General features: G+C 38.6%; 1 protein-coding gene across 10 annotated transcripts in view; it reads left to right on the forward strand.

Moving 5' to 3' along the window:
• The first annotated feature begins 37 nt into the window (after window positions 1–37).
• Window positions 38–25556, forward strand: part of NCOR1 (nuclear receptor corepressor 1) — a 209264-nt gene continuing 183745 nt past the window's right edge. For 6 of the 10 annotated variants that reach the window (XM_053665682.1, XM_053665688.1, XM_053665684.1 and 3 more), the window contains exon 1: window positions 39–232. The gene's annotated coding sequence lies outside the window, so the exon portion shown is untranslated. Of the gene's footprint in view, window positions 233–3622; window positions 3662–25556 lie in introns of all 10 variants that reach the window. The other 4 variants (XM_053665685.1, XM_053665687.1, XM_037166078.2 and 1 more) reach the window with 2 other exon arrangements.

The raw sequence follows: 25556 nt of genomic DNA on the forward strand, positions 1-25556 counted from the left end.
CAGAGCTGCCCTAGGCGGCCGCCAGGGCTGGCGTAGGGAGGGAGCGGGGTTGAGTCAAGATGGCGGCCAAGGTGGCGAAACAGCAGCAGCAACCGCGGTGGCTGCGGCGGTGATTGGAGTGATCGCCCAGCTCACTGAGTCAAAGGAGGTCCCGAGGTAGGGACCTACGTCGGGGTCTCGTCCAGCTCCTCAGAACCGGGGGAGCGCCGTTACCATACTCCTACAGCTCCGGGTGAGTAGGCCCCGGCCTCCGGGCCCCCGCTGTGTCGGGAGCTTCCGAGGGCTCTCAGGGCACTGGCCGCTGGGACGGCTTCACTGCCTGGTGGTGGGTATCACGGGCCTGGTAGGTTGGGACCCACCCCAGCCATCTGGTCTCTTCTGGGCCGCCCAGGGCGAGCCGTGCGCGCCGGGGAGCTCGGGGGGGCAAGTGGAGGCTTATGGAGTTTGGCGGAAGAATGGGCTGTGGCCGGGCCGAGGCGGGCTGAGAGGTGTGCTGGGTGGAGGGGGCGTGCGCAGCGCTGAGGGCTCCCCGAGGGAGACCGAGTGGGCCGGGGGACCCCGGGCGGGGCCAGCACGGGCTGCCCCTGGGCTTACTTTGAGGCGGAGCTGGTGGCCGTCTTGGGAGTGTCGAATGGGTTAGGGAGGGTGACAACGATGGACAAGTGAGTGAAGACTGAACTGGTTCGCCTTTCTAACCAAATCTCTCAGGAGTGTAATGGCGAAAGGGTGAAGATTGCCAGGATCGAAACTGTACCTTCTGCCTTTTGTTGTTGGTGTTTTAATATGCGAAGTCTGCATTCTTTTTTTTTTTTTTTTGGGGGGGGGGAAGAGGGATTTGAGAAAGTGTAATAGAGAAATCAGTCTTAATGGAGAGGAAACTGAATTTGAATTCCTCGCATTAACTGGATTAGGACCTGTCGTGTATTAACGGTGTGGATGGGAAAAAGTCATGTTTCTAAAACATCAGTGTCGGTTTTCTTTACTGATGTTGTGTGCCACAGTGCTGCTTCAGTAGGGTTAATCTTGGAGATAGTGTGGTATGGGTAATTCCAATCTTTGGGATTAGTATATTCACATGCATCATATTTGCGTCACTAATCATATCCTAATAATACTGAAATTTACATTCCGTGTGTGCACGCTGGTGAGGTAATGATGGGATGCGGAACACTGTGCAAAGAGCAACAGGCCCGGGATTTTAAAATGTCAACAAATATTCATTTGTTAGTTGAATATGTCTTGATCGATGGGTGTTGCTGAGGGGTCACTTGTGATTGTCCCTTAGATAACTGAAGAGTGATGACATTATTTAATTTTTAATGGCTTTTTGAAAATGTTTTCATGTACCTTTTCATAAAGATATTTATTGGATGAACCAGTTTGCCTGGGCTCAGGAGCACACAAATTTTAGAAACTTATGTTTAAAAGATTTTATTTATTTATTTTAGAGAGATGGGGAAGGGAGGGAGAAAGAGAGGGAGTAAAACATCAATGTGTGGTTGCCTCTACCACACCCCATACTGGGGATATGGCCTGCAATCCAGACGTGTTCCTTGACTGGGGATCAAACCAGTGATGCTTTGGTTTGCAGGCCAGCGCTCAATCTACCGAGCTACACCAGCCAGGGCCTAGAAACTTATGTTTAAATGGGTAATAATTACAGAAGAAGTAACCACAAGTTGTTGGAAAAAGAAATATTGTCTTTATTTTCTTATTTTGTTAAAACGCAGTGAAAGTTTATTTGTTCATTTAATATTTACAGTTGCCTTCCCTTGCTTTTAGCACACCTGTTAATGGAAATCAAGGTTAACACATGCATATAAATATGCACATAACATACATAAGGGTGTGATTAGCTGCAATACAAAAATAAAATACTATTTCTTTTTACAAAAGGCTTGCCCTATGTTGAACTACTACCCCAGAGAAAATGTAAAACGGAGTCCTGGTTCTTTCTTTAATGAACATTGTGGCATTTTGGAATATGATCAATCTTTCTGTGCTTCAGTTTCCTCACCTATAATAGTAGAAAAACATCTGCTCCCCTAAGGTTCCTAAGAAAGTTAATAATTATGAAATTACTTAAACAGATTAAAAGGTTTGTACTCCTGTGAGGTAGTAACAGTTTCCTCTGCACTTGTAAAATTATTTGCACATCTCATAACATTTACACATTCTACTCTGTGTTTAGGTTTTTACGTACATGTTTTATCTCCTCTTGAGGGCAGGATATATCTTTTTCTAATTTTATCTTTAAGGCACTGTGTAGAATATTCACACTGCAAATATTTATTGAACAAATAAACGTATTCTAGGTGGAAAAATGTATTTCACATTACAACTTATCCAAATATACTTGTCTCAGCTGTGACATACCTGTTGATATATAGCTGTGATACTCTCCATGGCCTCTGAGGAATATGTATTTTTAACTGCATGGCTTGTCGAATTTAATCATATATTAAAATTTAAGTATTTGGCCTGCCCACTTAATTTTTTTTAAAAAAGCACAAAATGGTTGAAATTACCTTATTTTTAAAAATTTAATTGTTCTTTTAAATTTAAATTTAATTATTTAAAAGCTTGTTCCAAGACTAGGCAAATTTAAAGTATTTAAAGCTTTTTAAAGGGTGGGATTTTCTTGCCATTGTTATCTGCAGTTGAAAGCAAAGGCCTTTGAATAGGCCAGGGATTGATGTAGGTCAGTGATTTTCGATCTTTTTCATCTTCTGGTACATATAAACTAATTACTGAAATTTGGCTGCACACCAAAGAATATATTTTTCTCAAATCTGACAAAAAGTATATATAATTTTGATTCAGTCACACTGGATGGCTATTGTTGTTAGCTGTTATTTTTTTATTTGACAATCTAAGGGGAAAGAGGTTGGTGCCCCTGTTTTTAAAATTTTTTTTTGAAAAACTATTCATTTATTTTTAGAAGGGGGAAGAGAGGGAAAAAGAGAGGGAGGGGAATACTGATGTGCAAGAGAAACAGATTGCTTGCCTCTCACATGCCCCCAACCAGGGATCGGGCCCATAACCCAGGTGTGTGCCCTAATGGGAACCCACTGAGCCACACCAGTCAGGGCAGGTAGTTCGTGTTTTAAAAATTCTTGCAGCACACTGGTTAAAAAATCTCCAATGTAGGTAAATTTCAAGCTGTTTGTTACTTGGTTTTTGTGTGTGTATGTTTTGTTACTCAGTTTTAATTGTATTTTGTGATGTCTTAATTGCAGTTTCAAAATCTTACTGATGCCTGGAAATGCTAGAAGTCTCCATATTTAGTTACTTCCAGCTGTTCTTTTACTTCAGATTTGGATTTTACTAGAATATGGCACAAAAGATAGTAAACGTTGATCATGATCTATTATTTGTTGATTAGAGATTGATGTATAGTTCGCTGCCTTGTGCAAACCAGTGTTAAGTGCCTTTTATGTTCTTGAGGGCACATTACTAAATGCTATAAAGGTGTTCTATAAAGTTGAGCAGATTAATTAATATATGTACAAATAACTGTAGATTGCCTGATGTTTTGTACTTTTCAAGCTTAAGGGTGCCAAAAAAAGTACATTTAGATATATGGTTAATAAAACATTTTGTTTGTTTCTTTTTCTGTCAGGACTTATAAGGAGTATTGGAAACCTATGAAAAGCTTCTGGTATGTAGCAGTAGCTGTGTAGAGCATTTGTATTTTATTTTGGTATTATTGTGGTAGTGGTTTTCCTTGAGTATTTTTACCGTTTTACTACCATTTTTTTCTGCCCCAGGAGTTAGTGTGGTCAAAATTACTATATTGCTTGGATAGTCTTCAGATAGAGCATACTTTCTTTTTTCCCCTGAGTCCTCTGCATTTGAGGATGAGACTATACAAACCTCTGTAAGAATTTCTGTGGAATTCCTCAGTTTAATTCTTCCTTGTGTGCTGCTAATATTTTTACTTAAAGGTGATCTAAAAAAATTAAATTGTTAAAATGAAATGCTAATTATGTATAGAATGATAGAAAGTAGAGTCATATAGATTATCTACAGAGGCTACATACTGATAAACCCACCGTAAGGTGAAAATATCATAAGTTGAAAATGCACTGGATAGACCTGACCTACCCAAGGACTATCATAGCCTAGCCTAGTAAACATGCTGAGAACACATACATTAGCTTATAGTTGGGCTGATGTAGTTTCATCTCACCAGTAATTAATTGCTTTCCTTTTCTTGGCAGAAACAAGAGATACAGATGGGCCTATTGTAGACATGCTGTGGTGGGAAAACAAAACACAGTATCCAAATAATGCTGGCAACACAGTATCCTGTAGAGTATAGTATACCCCAGCAACCCTCTTTGATCTGGTGCCGACTGGGAGTCTTGCTGGCTGCTGCTGCCCAGCATCTCCAGAGAGTATTATATTGCATATCACTAGCCCAGGAAAAGGTCAATATTTAAAGTATGGTTTTTACTAAATGCTTATCACTTTCACAACATTATAAAATTGAAAAAGTTATTAAGTAGAACATATGTAAGCTGGGGGTCATCTGTAGTCATAATTTGTTTTCCTGTTTTCTGAGGGTCACAGAAATGAAGTGATCTGCCTAAACCATTGTATTTGGGAACTAGCAGAATCCAATCTTTTGATATCCACTGTGGTACTCCTTTCATTACACCATGTTGCCTGTGGCAGCAATTTCCACCAGTGTGTTGCAAGAACTTTTAACACACATAATAACTGACTGTTTAGTCAGGGCATTGACCTCTTTTCCCTTAGCTTGTCAAATAAAAAAATGACAATAGCCAACAGAACAATAGCAGTCTGGTATAAATGAATCACAATTATACTGTTTTTTTTGTCAGATCAGCAAAAAATATTATTTTTTGGTGTGCTGCAGAATTTTAGTAATTAGTTTATGTGGCCATGAGATGAAAAAGGTTGAAAATTGCTGATCTGTAGGATTATGCACTGTGATGATTACTTAAAACAAAAATTGGGGTGGATAGAAGGAGAGATAATTTATTCAGTCTAGGTATTGAATTTAAGGTATTTCTTTGAATTTTCTTCAGTGAAAATATATTGAAAAAAATTAGTAGTGCTCTACATGTGTAATATGATCACTGGGAATTATTTACTTAAGTGTCAGTCTGCTGTGATTAAACAAAAATGTCTTTGAGGTATCTGGGCCTAGTGATATTTCATAGAATTAAAGTATTACTAGAAATTTTATTGTACCAGTGGGAGTACCTCTGAAAACTAAGCAGAAAGATTAAATTATTTTAAAACTTAGGTATTGCTTGCTTCACTAACTCTAAAATCTCTGGATTGTTTTTTGAATTATGAGGGACTTTAATTGTTATATAGAAGCTTAGCTAAATAGCATGAGCATGAACTGTATTCATATTGCTATATTGAAAAGCACATATAGAATATAAATTTTCTTTTTTTCCTTTTCTTCTTTTTTTAAAGTATATTTTATTGATTATGCCATTACAGTTGTCCTATTCCCCCCTTCATTCCCCTCCACCCTGCACACCCCCTCCTCCACCATTCCCCCCTTTAGTTTATCATGTGTCTCAAGTTCTTTAGATTCTGTATTTCCCCTACCATTCTTACCCTCCCCCCCATCTATTTTCTACCTACCGTCTGTGCTACTTATTCTCTGTACCTTCTCCTCCTCCCACTCCCCTGTTGCTAACCCTCCATGTGATCTTCATTTCTATGGTTCCGCTCCTGATCTAGCTGTCCTCTTAATTTGCTCTTGTTTTAGGTGTGGTTGTAATAACTGTGAGTTTGCTTTCCTTTCACTGTTCATCTTTTTTATCTTCTTTTTCTTAGATAAGTCCCTTTAACATTTCATATAATAAGGGCTTGGTGATGATGAACTCCTTGAATTTGATCTTATCTGAGAAGTACTTTATCTGTCCTTCCATTCTAAATGAAAGCTTTGCTGGTAGAGCAATGTTGGATGTAGGTCTTTGGATTTCATGACTTGGAATACTTCTTTCCAGCCCCTTCTTGCCTGTAAGGTCTCTTTTGAGAAATCCGCTGACAGTCTGATGGGAGCTCCTTTGTAGGTGACTGTCCCCTTATCTCTTGCTGCTTCTAGGATCCTCTCCTTCATTTTAATCTTGGTTAATGTAATGACGATGTGCCTTGGTGTGTTCCTTCTTGGGTCCAGCTTCTTTGGGACTCTCTGAGCTTCCCAGATTTCCTTTGCCAGATTGGGGAAGTTCTCCTTTATTATTTGTTCAAATAAGTTTTCCACTGGTGGCTGTTCCTCTTCCCCTTCTGGTACCCCTATAATTCGAATGTTGGAACGTTTAAAGATGTCCTGGAGGTTCCTAAGCCTCTCCTCATTTTCTTGAATTCTTGTTTGTTCCTTCTTTTCTGTTTGGTCATTTTTTTTTCTTCCTTCTGGTCCACTCCCTTGCTTTGAGTCCTTTCTGGTCCACTCCCTTGATTTTGAGTCCCACTCCATTGAGTTTCCTTTCCCTCACTATTGGTTTCTTGTGCATTTCCCTTCATTTCAATTAGTTTAGCCTTCATTTGTTCCTCTAATTTGTGACTAAAATCAACCGGTTCTGTGAGCATCCTGATCACCAGTGTTTTGAACTGTGCATCTGATAGGTTGGCTATTTCTTGGTCGCTTAAAGTTATTGGCTCTGGGGCTTTGAGTTCTTGAGCCATGTTTTGGTCTGTTCGCACCTGTTACATATGAGGAGCGGAGCCTGAGGTGTTCACCAGGGTGGGGCCACCCAGGTTGCTGGGTTTTTATGCCGTATGTGGGGAGTGGGGTCAGAGAGGGGCAATGGCAGTCCCTTTTGCTGCTTCCCGCCCTGGGGCCTGCGAAGTCTGTCTCACTGCTGGCTCCTTCACTGGTTTATCTACGTGTGAATGTGTGACTGTGGTCACCCTGCCGCCTTGTGCCCTCACTGGGTCTGCCTGTTGCTACACCACACCTGGCATCCACCCACTGGTTGCCTGAGTGCCTCAGTTGGGGGATCTTTCCTGACCCACCCACTTCGCTGCTGGCTCCACCCCTCTTACTGGTCCGGCTGAGCGGTTAGTTGTCGGACTTCTGTATAGTTCAATTTTGTGCGTTTTGGCTGCGTTTTTGTTACTAAAACTTTGTCTTTAAATTTGGTTGTGTGAGAAGGTACAGTGTTTTCACCTATGCCTCCATCTTGGCAGAAGTCTCATAGAATATTAATTTTCTGTAGGTACTCACGCCATAGAGTTTATTTTATTTTATTATTATTTTTTTATTTTTAAAATCAGTGTATGGTTGCTTCCTGTGTGTCCCTGGCTGGGACCTGGCCTGCAGCCCAGGCATGTGCCCTGAATGGGAATCGAACTACGATCCTTTGGGTCACAGGCCCGTGCTCAAACCACTGAGCTACACCAGCCAGGGCCCATAGAATTTATTTTAAAGTCTATATTACTCTTTTAAAACTGATATCCTCACATGGATACTGAAGTATGGCATGCTTCTTTATTCCATTGGGCTGTTAAATAATATGCCTACTTTATGTTGGATTAAGGAGTATTGTTATTTTTCATATTATGTCTTTTTCTGGAATGCTGTTTCCCTACTTGACTCTTCCTGAACTCTACCATATCTTAATCCTGCCTGTTTTTTTTAGGGTTCGATTACATATCACTTCATCCAGGAAGTCTCCCTCTTACTCCTTCTCCAAAGTTGTATATTTTTCATTCTGAAAGTTCTTAATGCTTTATGCCTGTACTATAACATCATATTTATGTACATGTTCATGTAGTCCCTACTAGACCATAAGCCCTTTGTGGGCATGCCTCTATCTCAGTAATTTCTAATTCTTTCTCTGCTCTCACTCTTTTAATAACACTTTGCACCTAGAAAGTGTGTTGTAGAAATTTGTTGAGTTAATGAAAAAAAGCCTAGCTGCTAGAGTTATTTGTTGTGTGTGTTGTGGAAGCCAATCGATATGCATGTGGAACTTGATGATGAGTAGTTTTTGGAAATTAAAAAACTGGAATTCACCAGTGTGAGGCAAAAGTCTGTAATCAGTGAAGTATCAAAGCATTTCTTTTTGTTAAAGATGTTACTTATGTTTAGAGAAAGGTGAAGGGAGGGAGAAAGAGAGGGGAGAAACATGAGTGTGTGGTTGCCTCTTGCATGCTCCCAGTTGGGGACCTGGCCCACAACCCAGGCATGTGCCCTGGCTGGGAATCAAACCTGCAACCCTTTGGTTCGAATTTTTGAGAGAAAGAGAAAGTAAACATGGGATCGGTTCATTCCAGATTGTTTGTATTTTTGTTTTTCAGGGTAATATGAGAGTAAGAATGTGTTAATTTATATACCTGTTCAGGGACTTAGAGAGTAGCTTCAGTAGTAGGAAAAAAATTGTGAATTAGGAATGTTTTTTTTTCTTTTTCAGCATTTGACAATTCTGGTTTATAGGATTATTATGGAACCCCTTTGAAAGAATAGTGCTGATAAGTTTTATATCAAAAATCAAACCTGACTGGGTGGCTCAGTTGTTTGGAGCATTGTCCTGGACACCAGAAAGTTGTGGGTTCCATCCTGATCGGGGCACATACCTTCACCGTGTGTTTAGGTCCCTGTCAGGGCACCACGGGATGCAGCCGATCAGTGTCTTTCCCCTCCCCTACACTCCTCTCTGTCTCAAATCAATAATCATATCTTTGGGTGGGGATTAAAAAAATTAAGTCTTTAAGTAGATTAGGTAAGTGCAAAGGAAGAGAATAGTCAAAATTACCAAATTATTTTGGTTATTATCCTCCCCAGTGTTTACTTGAGGAGTATATATATTTGTATAAATTGTATCAAAGCAGAATAAATTAAGGTTGCATTTTTCTAGAAAATTTGACTCTTAGATTTATGAGAGTCACAGATCCCCTCTCCCCCCTTTTATTTTGGGCCATTCATTTTCCTTGGAATAACATAGATTTGTATAACTTTGAAATGTTTGTTTTAACTAGTAATCATCATGTCTCGATTCAAAGACATTTAACTTGGTATTGCTTTTGATTAAGTTCTTCAGTTTTGATTTATAGTAACCTTATGTATTTGGAATGAGACCAAAACTTGTGCTTTTTAGGAGTTAACAGCCTAAAATATATTCAGTGTAAATATACCAGATGTAGGTAGTATATAGTCCATCAGCTGTGTCTGTCTGTGTGCCCATGCATGTCTCTGTGTGTGCGTGTGTCTGTGTATCTCTGTGTGTGTGTAGGGGGGGAACAGAAGGGAAGGAAGGGGTGGAAGGAGAGGTTACTCTGTGTTCACACAAAATCATTTTAATGAGTAAAGGAGGATATGTTATTTTAAAATCTTGTCTTTTGTTTATTATAAGTAGTACATTTTTACACAAGTACAGTGCAGTATAGTAGCGTATAAAGAAATTCTTGAGTGTTTTGCTTCTTGGATGTAATCTGTTCTGTGTTACACGTTCTTTTAGATTTTTTTCTGTGTATGTAGGTAATTTTCTGTATTATGGGATCATACGATACTGTTCTTCTGTATTCTACTGTTCTTGTTGTTATATTTAGAGCTATTTCTATCATTAATAGCTACATAGTAGTCCACTTATGAAAATACCATAATTTGATTAATCAATTTACGGCCACTAATGTTTTGTTTTTGTCAGAAAAACAAAGATGTAGTGAGGTATTTGTGTGTGTGTATTTATTTTGTATAATTGTAGAAGCAGCTTTATAGGATTCTTTTTTTAAAAAATTTTATTTAGTTATTTTTCAAGTACAGTTTTCTGTCTATATTTCCCATTCCAGCCCATTCCACCTCGTGCTCCCCGCCTCCCTCCCATTTCCACCCCCTTAGTTATTATCCCTGTGTCCTTTATACTTGTTCCTCCAAATCCCTCCCCTTTTTTCCCCCTTAACTTCCCTCCCCTCTCGTCACTGTCCCCGTGTTTAGGATAGATTCTTAAAGTGGAGTTTCTGTTGTACACCTGTCTTAGGTGCTGTTGTCTTTTCAGGGTGAGTGATATTGATGACCATTTATTTCCAATGAAGTAGTCTGTTGTTCATGAACTTTCTGGTCTGTACAGTTACTGTGTCCTTCATGGTGGTGGATCATCTTCAAGCAACCAGGGAGGATAGGCCCCATGATTGATTACCTTTATAACTGGCAGTTTGTACTCCTCAATCACTTCCCCTTTTTCACTCACCCTTCAAGTCCCCTCCCATGTGACAACCATCAAAATGTTTTATGTATCTCAGTTTGTTTCTGTTCGTTTGATTCCATGTATAATTGAAATCGTGTGGTATTCGTCTTTCTGTTTTATTTCACTAAGCATAATACCCTCTACATCTTTGTTGAAAATGGCAAGATTTTGTTCTATTTTTATAGTAATAAATAAGATTACTATTCCATTGTCTGTATGTACAATTGTCTATCAGTGGACCCTTAGGTTGCTCCCATATGTTGCCTATTATAAATAATGCTGCAGTGAACATAGGGGTGCATATGATTCTTTTTAGCTTCTCTTTTCCTAATGTAACTTTGGATTTGGATGAGAGTTGGCTTTGTTTATGAGAATTAGTGAGACCTGATTTGCCTCAGTTTAGTAATAATATTTTGGCATTTGTAATGTTATAGAGATCATTCCCCTATTCCAGAGTTTTGTATCAGAAGGTTTTATAATTTGATTATCTGCAAGAAAATTGAATTGTATATTTTGTAGGATTCTTTTTCTGCTTTGGTATACCATGGGCTTCACTTTTGTGTGAACTTCAGTGGGTTCATTCTTGGTCATCAAAAGAGGCATCTGCAGTCTTACCACAGTGAAGAACATTTTTAGTTTTGTTTTCCCAAGGTAGCTTAGGCCACCTTGAAAATCTATCCAAGCACATTTTAGTTATGTATGCAACGATTCTAGGCCAAAAGCCAGGAATTTTTGGTGAGAAGGGATTGGATTCTTTTTTTTTTATGATTGTTTTTGAAATTTTGTTGCAAGATACATTTCCTGTTGAGTAAATTTGTGTGTGTGTGTCTTTATTACAGTAGTCACTCCTTACCTGCAGGGGATGTAACCAGACTGCTTCCACACCAGGGGCTGGCCCTGTGCCTGCACAATCTGAAAACTTTTGCATGTCCCGTGACCTCTAGGTTCCTGACTCTGGCAGAGAAAATTTCAAGATACATTCCATGTGAAAGTGAGAGTAAATTTATTGAAGTTTGAGACAGTGAGGCAAAGGAGGGGCCCCTGGAGACAGGATCAGGGGATAAGCCTGGAATGAGCTGCAGTTCCCTGTTGCTCTCCTGGGTGCAGGTCTTGTTGGGACCCTTCGAACTTGGGATAGAAGAAGCAAAGTACACACCTGAGGAAAGAGGGGCACAGGTGTGCTCAACAAAGAGGATGTGCTCAACAACGTGAGCATGCAGACATCCTTTGTCCTGAGGGGTTATCTATTCATGTTTTCTATAAGCGGGACTCTTAGGGGCGGTCCCAGAGGAGTCATATTTCTGAGTATGTTGTATAGTATATTGACATATTAAAATGGGCTTATAGTGGGGTATGCAGGTATTTTATGGTTAGTTTTACTTTTATCTTGGATTAGTCTAGCTTTAATTGTGGGTTTATTTTTAATTTTTTTATTGTGTATGTTACCTGTCTCCCTGACTAAGGTGATTTAAGCCATCTGTTCTTAGATATTTTTGGTTAGTGAGGATAGGTTTAAACCATCGGCTCTTAAGTGTCTTTGGTTAGTGAGGATAGAATCTTGTGATTTGTCAGCTGGCTGTTAATTGCTCAGCTCTTCCATCTGTTCAGTCATTTGTCTCAGTTTCCTCCTTCCACTTGCCAGGGAATTCTTATTCACCTGCCTCAGAAATATGTTCCAAGACCCTCTGTGGATGCTTAAAACCATATATAGTAATGCTCCATTTATATACTGTGTTTTTTTTACTATACATACATACCTTTTCACTTAAAGGAACCAGTTTACTTCCTTTGGTATATCCAGATCGCCAGCATCACTACTCTTATGCTATGAGCCATTATTAACTATAATAAAATAAGTGTTGCTTGAACACAAGTACTGTGATATTGCTACATATGATAACTGAGATAGCTACTAAGTGACTAATATGTGGGTAACACATACAGCATCGATATGTTGGACAAAGGAATGATTTATGTCAGGGCAGGATGGTGCGGGGATGGCAAAGGATGGTGGGAGATTTAAAAATTATGAATTTTTTATTTCTGGAATTTTCCGTTTAATATTTTTGTGCTGTGGTTGACCATGAGTAACCAATGGCTGGGGGGACTATTGTACTGTACCTCAATGTGGGAAGATGCAAAAGGAATTTAAGTAGAGCAGTTTCATTTTATTATGTTTTGTTGCCTGTTTATAAAATATAGGAGGTTAGTTCCGAGTTAATCTGTAAAATTCAGATAAAATATGCTCTTGTCACTTATAACAATGACATTTAATTTTAGTATATTATTTTCATTCTAAAATATAATTATATATGTTTATGATATGAGGAGTTGCATATAAGACCTTGACCAGATTTCTTTTAGGTACCCAAATGTGCATCAAATTTTAATAAGGTCCTCTACATATGTATTGTTTCCTGCTAAAGATTGAAATAGCACATCAGAAAATTCTGTTACAATTCAAATTTTTCAAAACCAGAGACTCTAATTAATGTACCCTTTGCTAAATCAGTCTCTTTCTTTTTTACATTCCTCTTGTACAAGTTACTTGATTCTAATTATTTTTTGAAAAATATGTGTATTGATTTTAGAGAGTGGAAGGGGAGGAAAAGAGAGAGAGAAACAATGATGTGAGAGAGAAACATCAATTGATTGCCTCTCGTACACATTCTGACTTGGGATCAGACTTGCAACCTTTTGGTTTATGGGATGATGCTCCAACCAACTGAGCCACACCGGCTAGGGCACTTGCTCCTAATTCTTTTTGTTTGTTTTTTTAAGATTTTGTTTATTTATTTTCAGAAGGGAAGGGAGGGGGGAAGGGAGAGAAACATCAATGTATGAGAAAAATACCCAGGGATCTGGCCTGCAACCCAGGCATGTTCCCTGACCAGGAATCAGACCAGTGACCTTTTAATTTGAGAGATGATGTCCAACCCACTAAGCCATGCTGGTCATGGCTAATTCTTGGTATTGGGTTTCATCTTACTGACTTCAGGCTTCTAAAATACACTAACAACACTCAAGACCTATTAGTGCTTCTTTGGGTCAAATTAAAAAGTGGAACTGAAGTATATTGAAGTTGTTCAAATGAAAGCTACAGGTTTTTTTAATAAGTTACTGGCATCAAGACAGACTTTCAAGGAAGAGATGCAAAAAATAAGACATCACAGAACCGCTATCATAGATTATCAAAATATTGGTATATGGTCTGTTCTAATGACCCTGAAATTACCAGCAAGGAAAAAAAGTACAAAAGTAAGATTTATGGCTAAATGGACTTACTATCTTAATTATTCTTTAAAAAAAATTATGTATTTATTTACTTTTAGAGGGGGAAGGGAGAGGAACATTGATGTATGGTTGCCTCTCTTACTTCCCCAACCAGGGACCTGGCCAGCAACCCAGGCACATGCCCTGACTGGGAATTGAACCAGTGACCCCATGGTTCTCAGGCTGACACTCCACTGAGCCACACCAACCGGGGCATAATATGTTAATTTTTTTATGCTAATATTATCAGAGGGATATCCATGAAATAGGCAGTAATGACAGCTACCTCTGAATCTTCTCCTGATTTAATCTCAAGTTTCCTGTGGGTTTTTGAAATAGAGACAGGGTGCTGAGGTATCTAATAACCTGTAACATCCTCTCTTTCCAAGCAGTTGCCAATGTTTATACTCCTTGTCTCCTGCAGAGTGTGTCTTAACCCAGCCCCAGTCCGAGCCCCTGAAAGTTCTTTCCTCTGCTCTGCTGTTGGGGCGAACATCCTGGTAGAGGGAGGGGAGTTTGGTACATGGGTTGAGAGTCAGGTTACCAAGGGTCTTTTCTAGTACTTCTGAGACAGCTTGAGAGCCAGCATCTGAGAAGACTCCAAAGTCAAGGTTGGATTAAACTTTTTGGTGAGTCCACTGGAAGTCTAGTCACAGCCTGAAGTTCCTCCAAAATCTCTCCCCCAGAAGGTTCAAGTGGAAGGTGATGCACAAAACTCTCAAAATGCTACAAAGTCCCTTGGAAAGAACTGAATAGCCCAGAAATAGCTAGAACAGTTCAAATTTCAAACATGGTGAAAGAAAGAGCTAGCTTTGACCAGGTTTCTTAAAAATTTCACAGAATTTTTACATTTCATGAATTAGGCATGTACCTAGCCCTGAGTTAACTGGCACAAAGAACTTAAAATTTGTAAATGCCACTTAAGGTGTTCTCTTTTCCTTCAGCCTTAATTTTAAACCGGATTTTTAAAATAAAATTTCAGTTGTTTCCAAACTGTAAAGTTGTTCTGTGGAGGTATCTTGGTGAGCCAGAACTGGAGGTAGGGTGGAAGGCAGGACTGGGCAGAGAGACCGAAAATGATAGAGCCTGGGTTCTCCATTCTCATTTGAGTCAGAATATTTCTCTTTTTTTATCAACATTAATGCATTTGGCTTCCATGTACATGGTTGAGGGGAGAGCCCTGTTTAAAAACAAGAAGTCCAAACTGTTATTATATGTATCATGCTGAAGGTTTGAGGAAGGTCATAGTGGTCTCCAAGCTGTGTAGCTCTTGTGATCAGGGGTGGTATCTGCTCTGACTGGTAAATTTGTGTACCAATAAGGGCTAATCTCTGATTTCACTGATGTTTTATTGCTACCTGTGTTAAGCTGATAGTATCTGACTTTATTTTGGGAAAAAATTCAAGTTAAGCTCACTAAAATAAAAAAAAAAACCAGGACAACTTGAAGGATTACTGACAAAAGGAAAACATGGACAAATCGTGTGAGTCATATTTGAGTGACATTGAATACAGATGTTGAACTCAGGACTCAAAATTTCGGAATATTTTTTAAAAGATTTTATTTATTTATCTTTAGAGGGGAAGGGAAGGAGAAAGGGAGAGAAATATCAATGTATGGTTGCCTCTCGTGTGTCTCCTGCTGGGAACTGGCCTGCAACCCAGGCATGTGCCCTGACTGGGAATCGAACTGTGGTTGCTTGGTTCCCAGGCCCTTGCTCAATCCACTGAGCTACACCAGCCAGGGCAACATTTCTGAATATTTAAAAAGACCCTACAAACACCACCATACTACATGGATTTCTTGTTGTATAGGCCAATGTTGGAAAAAATGTGGATGACTTTGAGCTGTTATCTTTCCTTGTGCTTCTTCATTCCTTTTATACCTTTTATTTACTTGGCATGTCTGAATTGGGTGGAAAGTTCAGAGATAGATCATGAAAGCCTTTCTTACTGGTGGCAAATCAGAATTACTTGGAAAACTTTCATAAACTATTTGTGAACATTCATACAGGGAAATACTCTACAGCAGTGGAAAGAGGAAAAGGTTTTTGTGGACTCATGAGAGATGATATATTGCTAAGATATATTGCTAAGTAAGAAAAGCAGGATATAGAACAGTGTATATCTTCTATGCTATCATTTATGTAGGGGAAAGAGACTATTTCTAAAGGATACTCTAGAAAGTAGTAACTTTTGCTTGCCTTCTGGGAGGACAACTGGGTAGCTGAAGATTTTTCTCTTTAGATCATATGGTACTTTTCGAAAACTCTTAAATCCCAAAACCAAAATAAAACTAACCATCAACTCCGTGTGCTGGCATTTCCCCTTCTACCTGGAGCGAGTGCAGGTGTGTAGAAGGGGAAAGCTGCCCAGTTGGTTTTAATGTACGGTCCCACTGAACGTCTCAGCTTCTCAGAGTAGTTCACTATTTATTGAGAAAACTGCCAAGTTGTCACAGAAAACATTAGCCTCTTCCATTTTTGCCACTGGCAGCTTTGTGAAATTGGAGAAATAGAATTTCTTTGTGCTTCATTTCCTGAACTGTAAAATCAGTGTTAGTTGGGTAACCTCAGAACCTCCCAATTCTTAGTTTTTCTAACTTCCATGCCTTGAGAAGGGAGCAGGCAGGAAGCAGTCTCGGGAGATAGCTCATTCTGTCTTCTAACTCATCCTCTGACCGTGTTCTCCTCCAACAGAAAAAAATTAAGTAGTAAGAATGGTATGTTTATATAAAATATTCATGTGTTACAAAGGACCACAGAAAATTTAAAAAGTTTTCTCTTTCTTTTTTTTAATCCTCACCTGAGGACATGCTCATTGATTTCAGAGAGAGGGCAAGAGAGAAAGAGAGAGGCAGGGAAACGTGAATGTGAGAGAGAAACATTGATCGGATGCCTCTGATGTGCATCTCGACCAGGAATCAGACCTAGGCATGTGCCTCGTCTGATCATTGAACCCACCACCTTTTGGTTTATGGGATGATGCTTCAACCAGGGCTAAGTTTTGTTTTAAGGTTATATTGAATTTTAGTTCTCTAAGAAATTTTATTTTCTAAACCTAGTTCATGAAGAATTTGTTGATTAAAATGGGAAAATTGGATTAAGTTGTCACACTGAATTTTTAAAAATTTGCTCTACTCCCAAATTCCTTAAAATGATGAAAACAAAACTAAAACTCCACTAAATGATATAATTATTAAGTGAATGGGAATTTTCATATATATGTGTGTGTATATAAGTTACATACAATTTTTATTTATTCAGGGTATGGCAAAAGTAGGTTAAAAGTTTGTATGAAAAATAATAAGTAATTAATAAATAATGATACAAGAATAAACTGTTTTGTGTACTCATAACTGCAAACCTACTTTTTCCTCACCCTGTATATATATAATTTCTGTCATCAGTATATATATGTACATGTGTGTGTGCATGTACACAGTATTTCTCATGGGAATTTTATATATTTTATATATAATTAACATAAGAATTATATCTCCTACACATTTTCCATTATATATAATATTCTTCACGTATGTGGGGGATGTAAAACTGGAATTTATTTATAAAAGATTATATATTCTTACATGTTTAAACTTAAGTCACCTTTAAAGTATGCTCCATTTGATGCAATACATCTATTGAGATGCTTTTACACTGCTCAAAACAGTTTTTGAACTCATGGATTTTGATGCCTTTTTAGTGCTCATTTTGTTTCACTTCTGTTGCATCAGCAAAATGTTTCCCTTTTAGGACTTTTTTCATCAGAGAAAGAAAAAAAAGTCACTCAGGATGAGATTGAGTGAATTGGGAGGGTGGGGCACAGGGGTCACGCCGGTTTTGGTCATGAACTGCTGAACACTCAGTGCAGTGTGGGCAGGTGTGCTAGTAAAGCACCCATCATGAAATGGGCAAATGTGTTGAGTCTTGAAAAAAAATTCACTGAAGCCAAACACAACCTCTCACAACAATGCCAGTTGGAACACTGATACAGATGGGTTCCTAGAACACTCACCCAGTGGGGGGAGGCCTGTACTACAAGGACCTTCCCTCTAGAGGATAATTTCTTTTTTGGGGGGGAGGGGTTCCCCCTTGTGTATGTAAAAATATTCCTATCTTAATTGCACACACACACTTTAATTTTCATCCTAAAACATAAAGATACATAATTATCTTTATGTATCTTTATGTTTTAGGGTGAAAATCCTAAACATATGAATATTTTATATAAACATACCATTCTTACTACTTAATTTTTTTCTGTTGGAGGAAATTATATATATACAGGGTGAGGAAAAAGTAGGTTTGCAGTTATGAGTACACAAAACAGAGTTTATTCTTGTATCATTATTTATTAATTACTTATTACTTTTCATACAAACTTTTAACCTACTTTTGCCATACCCTGAATAAATAAAAATTGTATGTAACTATATATACACACACATATATATTTAATTTTCATCCTAAAACATAAAGATACATAATTATGTTTTAGGATGAGAATGCTCAATAGTATAAAGTTATCTGCTCTCCCTTTGGTCAGTCTATGCATTCAATATTTATATGCTCTCATCCATAATTTTTTTTATGGGGCCTGCCAGGTTGACTCTCATGTTCACGTGAAAGAGGAAAAGTGCTAGAATAGCACTCTGAAGGCTGTGAAAAGTATCAGCAACAAGTAACACAGTGAGGGGAAACTTGTCTTACCATATATAAAAGTCTCATAATGTTATAGTAACTTAAAAAGCGTGGCATTGGCATAGGAAGGGGCAATCAAATTAGTGAATTTAGAATCATGGACATATGGAAATATATTTGATAATAAAGGTGACTTTTTCTTTATGAACTGTTTCAGGCCCATAGAAACATGCATAGAGTAATATAACAAATGTCCATGTACCTACCATCTGTGTTTAAGAAAATAGTATTTTATTGTACTTGATTCATCTTTTGTTTCAAGAAATAAAGTATTGGCCCTGACTGGTGTGGCTCAGTGGGTTAGGTGTCCTGAAATCCCGGAGGTCATAGGCTCCACTCCTGGTCACGGCACGTGCCTGGGTTGCAGGCCAGGTTCCTGGTTGGGGGCATGTGAAAGGCAGCCAATCCATGTTTCATACATCTGTGTTTCTCCCTCCCTTACTCCCTCTCTAAAAGTAAATGAATAAAACCTTAAAAAGAAAAGAAATGAAGTGTTGGCTTTGGCTGGGTATCTCAGTTGGTAAGAGCGTTTTCCTGATACACCAAGGTTGTGGTTTGATCCCCAGTCAGAACACTTAAAAGAATCAACCAATGAATGTATAAATAAGTGGGACAGTGAATTGATGTCTCTCTTTTTCCCCTCTCTCTCTTAAATCAGTAAATAAAAATTATAAAAAGAACTAAAAAATGAAAATATTTAAGATTGTATCCCCTTCCTAGATCTTTTTCCTTTCTTATTATCGTAAAGTAGATGTATATCTGATATGTTTACACTTTTATTATGTGCATATATAAAAATAAATAGTATTATTTTCTGTGTTTGTAACATGCTAGTATCACTGTAAATTGTTTTTCCTCATTTTTAGTTTTTTTGAGGTTTACACGTTTTGAAACATAGCTCTAGTTTTTTCATTGTAATTGCTGTGTAGTATTTTATCATATGAATACACTACATTATGGAATTTAGGTTGTGTTCAAATTTGCCTTTGGCATTGCTGCAATAAGTATCCTTTTGTATGTAAGTATGTTAGTTTCTATAGGGTACATAGTAAAATTGCTGGGTTATAATAGGGATGGCATTTCAGAACAGTGTGGAAAGGCCGACACATCCAATAAGGGTTTTGTTAAAATAATTATCACAATACAGGTAGACTTCTACTTCAGTATTTAGAAAAAATATTTAGGTGTTTAAAGAGCTAAATATTAAAAATACAAAACTTTAAGAAGTGGAAGAGGAGAATGTAGAAGAATATTTTTAAAATTTGGGGTGGAGGTCTACAGAAGGATGAAACAAGTTATGAATTCTGGAAGGAAGTAAAGCGAGTCCTCACCTGAGTTCCTCAGTAGGTTCTGCAACTTTAAGTAGATATATAAGGAAACCAATTTTACCATAGGCTAATTGAAATAAACAAGATTATGGCACCTCATCAACATTATAACAGAATGATATTAAATGGAAATGACTTAAATTGAGGACCTGCTGTATTTGTAACATAAAGTGGGAAAGGATTATATTCAGAACACAATGAGATATTTCAATTTCCAATTATACACCAGTAAAAATCCCTTCCATCACCACCTACCCCCCACCCCCATTTTCAGGCCTTGCCTTCAGCCACCCTCTCCTTAGGCCTCTTGCTTTGTCCTGGGGTTTCTGTAGTCCTTCAGGAAATGCTGTTATCTCTTCCAGATCAGCTGGGTCATCTTTCAAGCTTAGGCTCAAAAGTCATCTTAGAACTGGGACAGTTTTGAGAAGGAAATGGAGCATAATTAATTGCACTGGAACAATAGTTGTAAGATGGGTCTGTTTCAAGAAGTCAAGGCATCAGGTCATCCTATTTGAGACTGGCCTTCTGTGATCACCCCATCAGAAATGTCTCTCCCCACTCTCTGATTCTGTTTTAGTTAAAGCACTTCATACTATTTCATGAGTTTTTTTTCTATGTCACCTCACAATAAGATGGCATATCTTGGTCATTATTCTGTGCCAGTGTTTATAAAAGTGTTACTGTGTTTATACATAGTGGTGTGTACTGTTCAATAAATATTTGTGGAATATATGTTTGTTTCTGTTTTTGGTCTTAAAATTTTGTGAAGATATGACAGACATGCAAAATTGAATCCTAATGATATATACAAATTACACATTTGTAAAACCAACTGTTCTTATACAGACATTTTGTGGCATACTTTAAATAAAATTTCCTATTAGCTAAACTTTTTAAGAGACAATAGTCTAAGCTCATATACAGTACGTTTAGGACAATTCCTTGAGAAACAGCTTCAAGCATTCATCTTTGGGTATCTCTGTATTGAATAATCAAATGAATTTCTAGAAGTAGAATTGCTATTGTAGAGGATATGCATATTTTCAAGGCTTATGGTGCCTATTGCCATTCTTCAGAAAGAAATTTGTATTCATTTTACATACCAGTAGTGTGTAAGAATGCCTTTTTACCAGACTCTCAACAACAGTAGGCATTATTTTTTAAATATTTCTCAATTTTGGGAGTGATTTTATGTTACTTTTCTGTGATTATTTATGGAGTAGACTTCATTAATTTTATTTCCCGTTAATCTCATATTCTTGTCATGTGTGTTTTATATATTGTGATAATTTTTTATTTGTAAGAATTATATCTACATATATGCATATTTGTGGTATCAAAATTTCGCTATTGCACTATTTCTGTTTTGTGGTTTGCCACTTAAAGTAGTCTTTGCTGTACAGAAAAATAAAAAAATATATATTTGATAAATCAAAGATACACCCAACCTTTTTAAAAGATATATTTTATTGATTATGCCGTTACAATCGTCCTATTCCCCCCTTCATTCCCCTCCACCCTACACACCGCTCCCTCACCATTCCCCCCCTTTCATTTATGTACATATCATAAGTTCTTTAGATTCTGCATTTCCCATACTATTCTTACCCTTCCCTATTTTCTTTTTTTTTTTTTAACATTTTTCTCAACATTATATTTTGAAAAATTTCCAACTTATAATAAAATAAAATAAAACTTACAGTGGACGTGTTTGTATCCACAACCCAAATTCCACAATTGACATTTTGTCTGTATACTTAATTATTGCATACCCATTCACCTGTCTACCCTCCAACCATCAATCTACTTTATCCTTTTTTAGTGTATCTTTATTTTTAATTTCTATCTTCTTTGTAAATATTTTTTCTTTTAATTTAATATATTTATTGATTATGCCATTACAGTCGTTATATTCCCCCCTTCATTCCCCTCCACCCTGCACATCCCCTCCCTCACTATTCCCCCCCTTTAGTTTATAACCACGTGTCTCAAGTTCTTTAGATTCTATATTTCCCATACTATTGTTGCCCTCCCCCCTATCTATTTTCTACCTACCATTTATGCTACTTATTTTCTGTACCTTCTCCCCCCTTCTCCTCCTCCCACTCCCCTGTTGCTAACCCTCCATGTGATCTTCATTTCTATGGTTCCGCTCCTGATCTAGCTGTCCTCTTAGTTTGCTTTTGTTTTAGGTGTGGTTGTTAATAACTGTGAGTTTGCTGTCCTTCCACTGTTCATCTTTTTAATCTTCTTTTTCTTAGATAAGTCCCTTTAACATTTCATATAATAAGGGCTTGGTGATGATGAACTCCTTGAATTTGATCTTATCTGAGAAGCACTTTATCTGTCCTTCCATTCTAAATGAAAGCTTTGCTGGTTAGAGCAATGTTGGATGTAGGTCTTTGGATTTCATGACTTGGAATACTTCTTTCCAGCCCCTTCTTGCCTGTAAGGTCTCTTTGGAGAAATCCACTGGCAGTCTGATGGGAACTCCTTTGTGGATGACTGTCCCCTTATCTCTTGCTGCTTCTAGGATTCTCTCCTTCATTTTAATCTTGGCTAATGTAATGACGACGTGCCTTGGTGTGTTCCTTCTTGGGTCCATCTTCTTTGGGACTCTCTGAGCTTCCTGGATTTCCTGGAAGTCTATTGCCTTTGCCAGAGTGGGGAAATTCTCCTTTATTATTTGTTCAAATAAGTTTTCCACTTGTTGCTCTTCTTCTTCTGGTACCCCTATAATTCAGATGTTGGAGCATTTAAAGATGTCCTGGAAGTTCCTAAGCTTCTTCTCATTTTCTTGAATTCTTGTTTGTTCCTTCTTTTCTGTTTGGTCATTTTTTTTCTTCCTTCTGGTCCACTTCCTTGATTTGGGTCCTACTTTTCTTTCCCTCACTATTGGTTTCTTGTGCATTTCCCTTCATTTCAATTAGTTTAGCCTTCATTTGTTCCTCTAATTTGTGACTAAAATCAACCAGTTCTGTGAGCATCCTGATCACCAGTGTTTTGAACTGTGCATCTGATAGGCTGGCTCTCTCTTGGTCGCTTAGGTGTATTGGCTCTGGGGCTTTGAGCTCTCCTTGAGCCATAATGTTTTGGTCTGTTTGCACATGTTACGTGTGAGGGGCAGAGCCTTAGGTCTTCACCAGGGTGGGGCCACCCAGGTTGCTGGGTTGCGATGCTGTATGTGGGGGCAGGGTCAGAGAGGGGCAATGGCATTTGCTCTGCTCTCTCTCAGATTTCTGTCTCCTCTGCTGCTTCCCACAAGCAAATTGGGCCCTTCTGGTGCTGGATCCTGGGTGTGTGGGCTTGTGTACCCTCCAGGACCCTGAGATACCACCAACCTTATATGTGCTTTTGGGTTATACTTAAAATGTTCTTCTCTGTCCCTCGTTTATATATGTGTATGGGTTGAACAAAAAGTTCTTTCAGTTTTAAAATAAAAATAAAAGATTTTTCATATTCACCAATAACTATATTTAACAATACAGCCACTGTTTTGTTCTACCCTCTGTCATCTCAGGCAACTTCATAATTCCATCTTTTCTAAGCTTTTGAACTTTTTGAGCAAAGAACTGTTCCAGGTACCTTTTGCAGTCTTCTAGAGAATTGAAACTTTCCATTAAGAGAATTTTGTAGACTTCCGCCAAGATGGAGGCATAGGTGGAGAAGCTGTGCTTCCTCACACAACCAAGTTTAGAGACAACTAAATAATAGCAATAGAAAACACAGCCAGAACACAGAAAATTGAACCTTTTGGAAATCTGATAACAAATTCTTGAGCCTGACCGGTAAGAGGGGCGAAAATAGCAGCTGGCAGAGCAGGGTTGCACAGGAAAACTCAGTCAGACAGACTCAGGCGCGTGGAATCCAGGTGCAGGGTTGGACCTGGTGGGCAACTCAGCAAGCAATTGTGGGGAAACAGCGAGGGAGCAGGGCTGCGGGTTGACTGTGGTCGCGTATTCATGCATTTGTGTGTGGATAGATAAGCGAGGGAGTGGGCGATTGGACGAGAGCCAGCAGTGGCAAGCGGCAAGTGGTGGCGTTGGCAGCGGAGGTGGTGGAGGGTGACGCCATTTCTCCGCTCTGACCCCGCCTCCACATACAGCGTCATAATCCAGCGACCTAAGTGGCCCTGCCCCGGTGAACAACCTAAGGCTCTGCTCTTTACCCAGCTGCAAGAAACAGGAGAGGGGGCTGCCATTTCCCGGCTCTGTCCCCGCCTCCACATATAGCGTCATAACCCAGCGACCTGGGAGTCCAAGGCTCCGCTTCTGGTACTTAATAGGCGCGAACAGACCAAAAATGGCTCAAGAAGATCTCAAAGCCCCAGAGCCTATAAATCTAAGCGATGAAGAAATAGCAAAACTCTCAGACACACAGTTTAAAACACTGGTGATCAAGATCCTCACAGAACTGGTTGATTATAGCCACAAATTAGACAAACATGAAGGCGAAACTAATTGAAATGAATGGAATTGCACAGGAAACCAATAGCGATGAAAAGGAAACTGGGACTCAAATCAATGGAGTGGACCAGAAGAAAGCAAATAATGGCCAAACGGAAAAGAGTGAAGAAGCAAGAATTCAAAAAAAATGAGAATCTTAGGAACCTCCAGGACATCTTTAAACGCTCCAACATCCGAATTATAGGGGTACCAGAAGGGGGAAAGGAATAGCCACCAATGGAAAACTTATTTGAACAAATAATAAAGGAGAATTTCCCCATTCTGGCAAAGGAAATAGACTTCCAGGAAATCCAGGAAGCTCAGAGAGTCCCAAAGAAGTTGGACCCAAGAAGAAACACACCAAGGCACATCATCATTAAATTAGCCAAGATTAAAATGAAGGAGAGAATCCTAGAAGCAGCAAGAGATAAGGGGACAGTCACCTACAAAGGAGCTCCCATCAGACTGTGGGCAGATTTCTCAAAAGAGACCCTACAGGCAAGAAGGGGCTGGAAAGAAGTATTCCAAGTCATGAAATCCAAAGACCTACATCCAAGATTGCGCTATCCAGCAAAACTTTCATTTAGAATGGAAGGACAGATAAAGTGTTTTTCAGATAAGGTCAAATTGAAGGAGTTCATCATCACCAAGCCCTTATTGTATGAAATGTTAAAGGGACTTACCTAAGAAAAAGAAGTTAAAAAAACATGAACAGTGAAAGGTCAGCAAACTCACAGTTATTAACAACCACACCTAAAACAAAAGCAAACTAAAAGGACAGCTAGATCAGGAGTGGAAACATAGAAATGAAGATCTCAAGGAGGGTTAGCAACAGGGGAGTGGGAGGAGGAGAAGGGGGGAGAAGGTACAGAAAATAAGTAGCATAGACAGTAGATAGAAAATAGATGGTGGGGGGCAAGAATAGCATGGGAAATATAGAATCTAAAGAACTTGAGACACATGGTCATAAACTAAAGGAGGGGTAATGGTGGGGACGGGTGGGTAGGGTGGAGGGGAATGAAGGGGGGGAATAGAACAACTGTAACAGCATAATCAATAAAAAAATAAATTAAAGAAAAGAATTTTGTAAAAACTGAAATCAATGGAAATCTAAAGGTGCAATGTCTGGTGAACCATAGGAAGAGTCAGACCTTCCCAGGCAAGCTGTAACAGTTTTTGCCTGTCATCAAAGAAACGTGGTCTTGCATTAACCTGATAGAAGATTTTGAGTTTTCTTTTGACTAATTCCAGACACTTTTTATTGAGTGGTATTTTCACTTGGCCTATTTGGGAGGAGTACTTGTTGGAATTAATTGTTTGGTGTTCTGGAAGGAGCTCATAATAGAGGACTCCCTTCCAATCCCATCATATGCACAACATCATCTTTGGATGAAGACCTGTCTTTGGTGTGGTTGGTAGTGGTTCATTTTGCTTGCCCCTTAATCTTCTATTCTACATTATTGTGAAGTATCTACTTTTCATTGCCTGTCACAATTTGTTTTTAAAAACAGACCATTTTTGTTACATTTAAGTAAGAATTACATGCAGAAATACCATTAAGAAGGGTGTTTTTTTTTTTGCTTAGCTTGTGTGGAACTCAAATATCAAAGTGGTTAACATAACCAAACTG

The sequence above is a fragment of the Artibeus jamaicensis genome, unplaced genomic scaffold (genome assembly GCF_021234435.1).
Source record: "Artibeus jamaicensis isolate MK-2021 breed Jamaican fruit bat unplaced genomic scaffold, CSHL_Jam_final contig_419, whole genome shotgun sequence".
Lineage (NCBI taxonomy): Eukaryota > Metazoa > Chordata > Mammalia > Chiroptera > Phyllostomidae > Artibeus > Artibeus jamaicensis.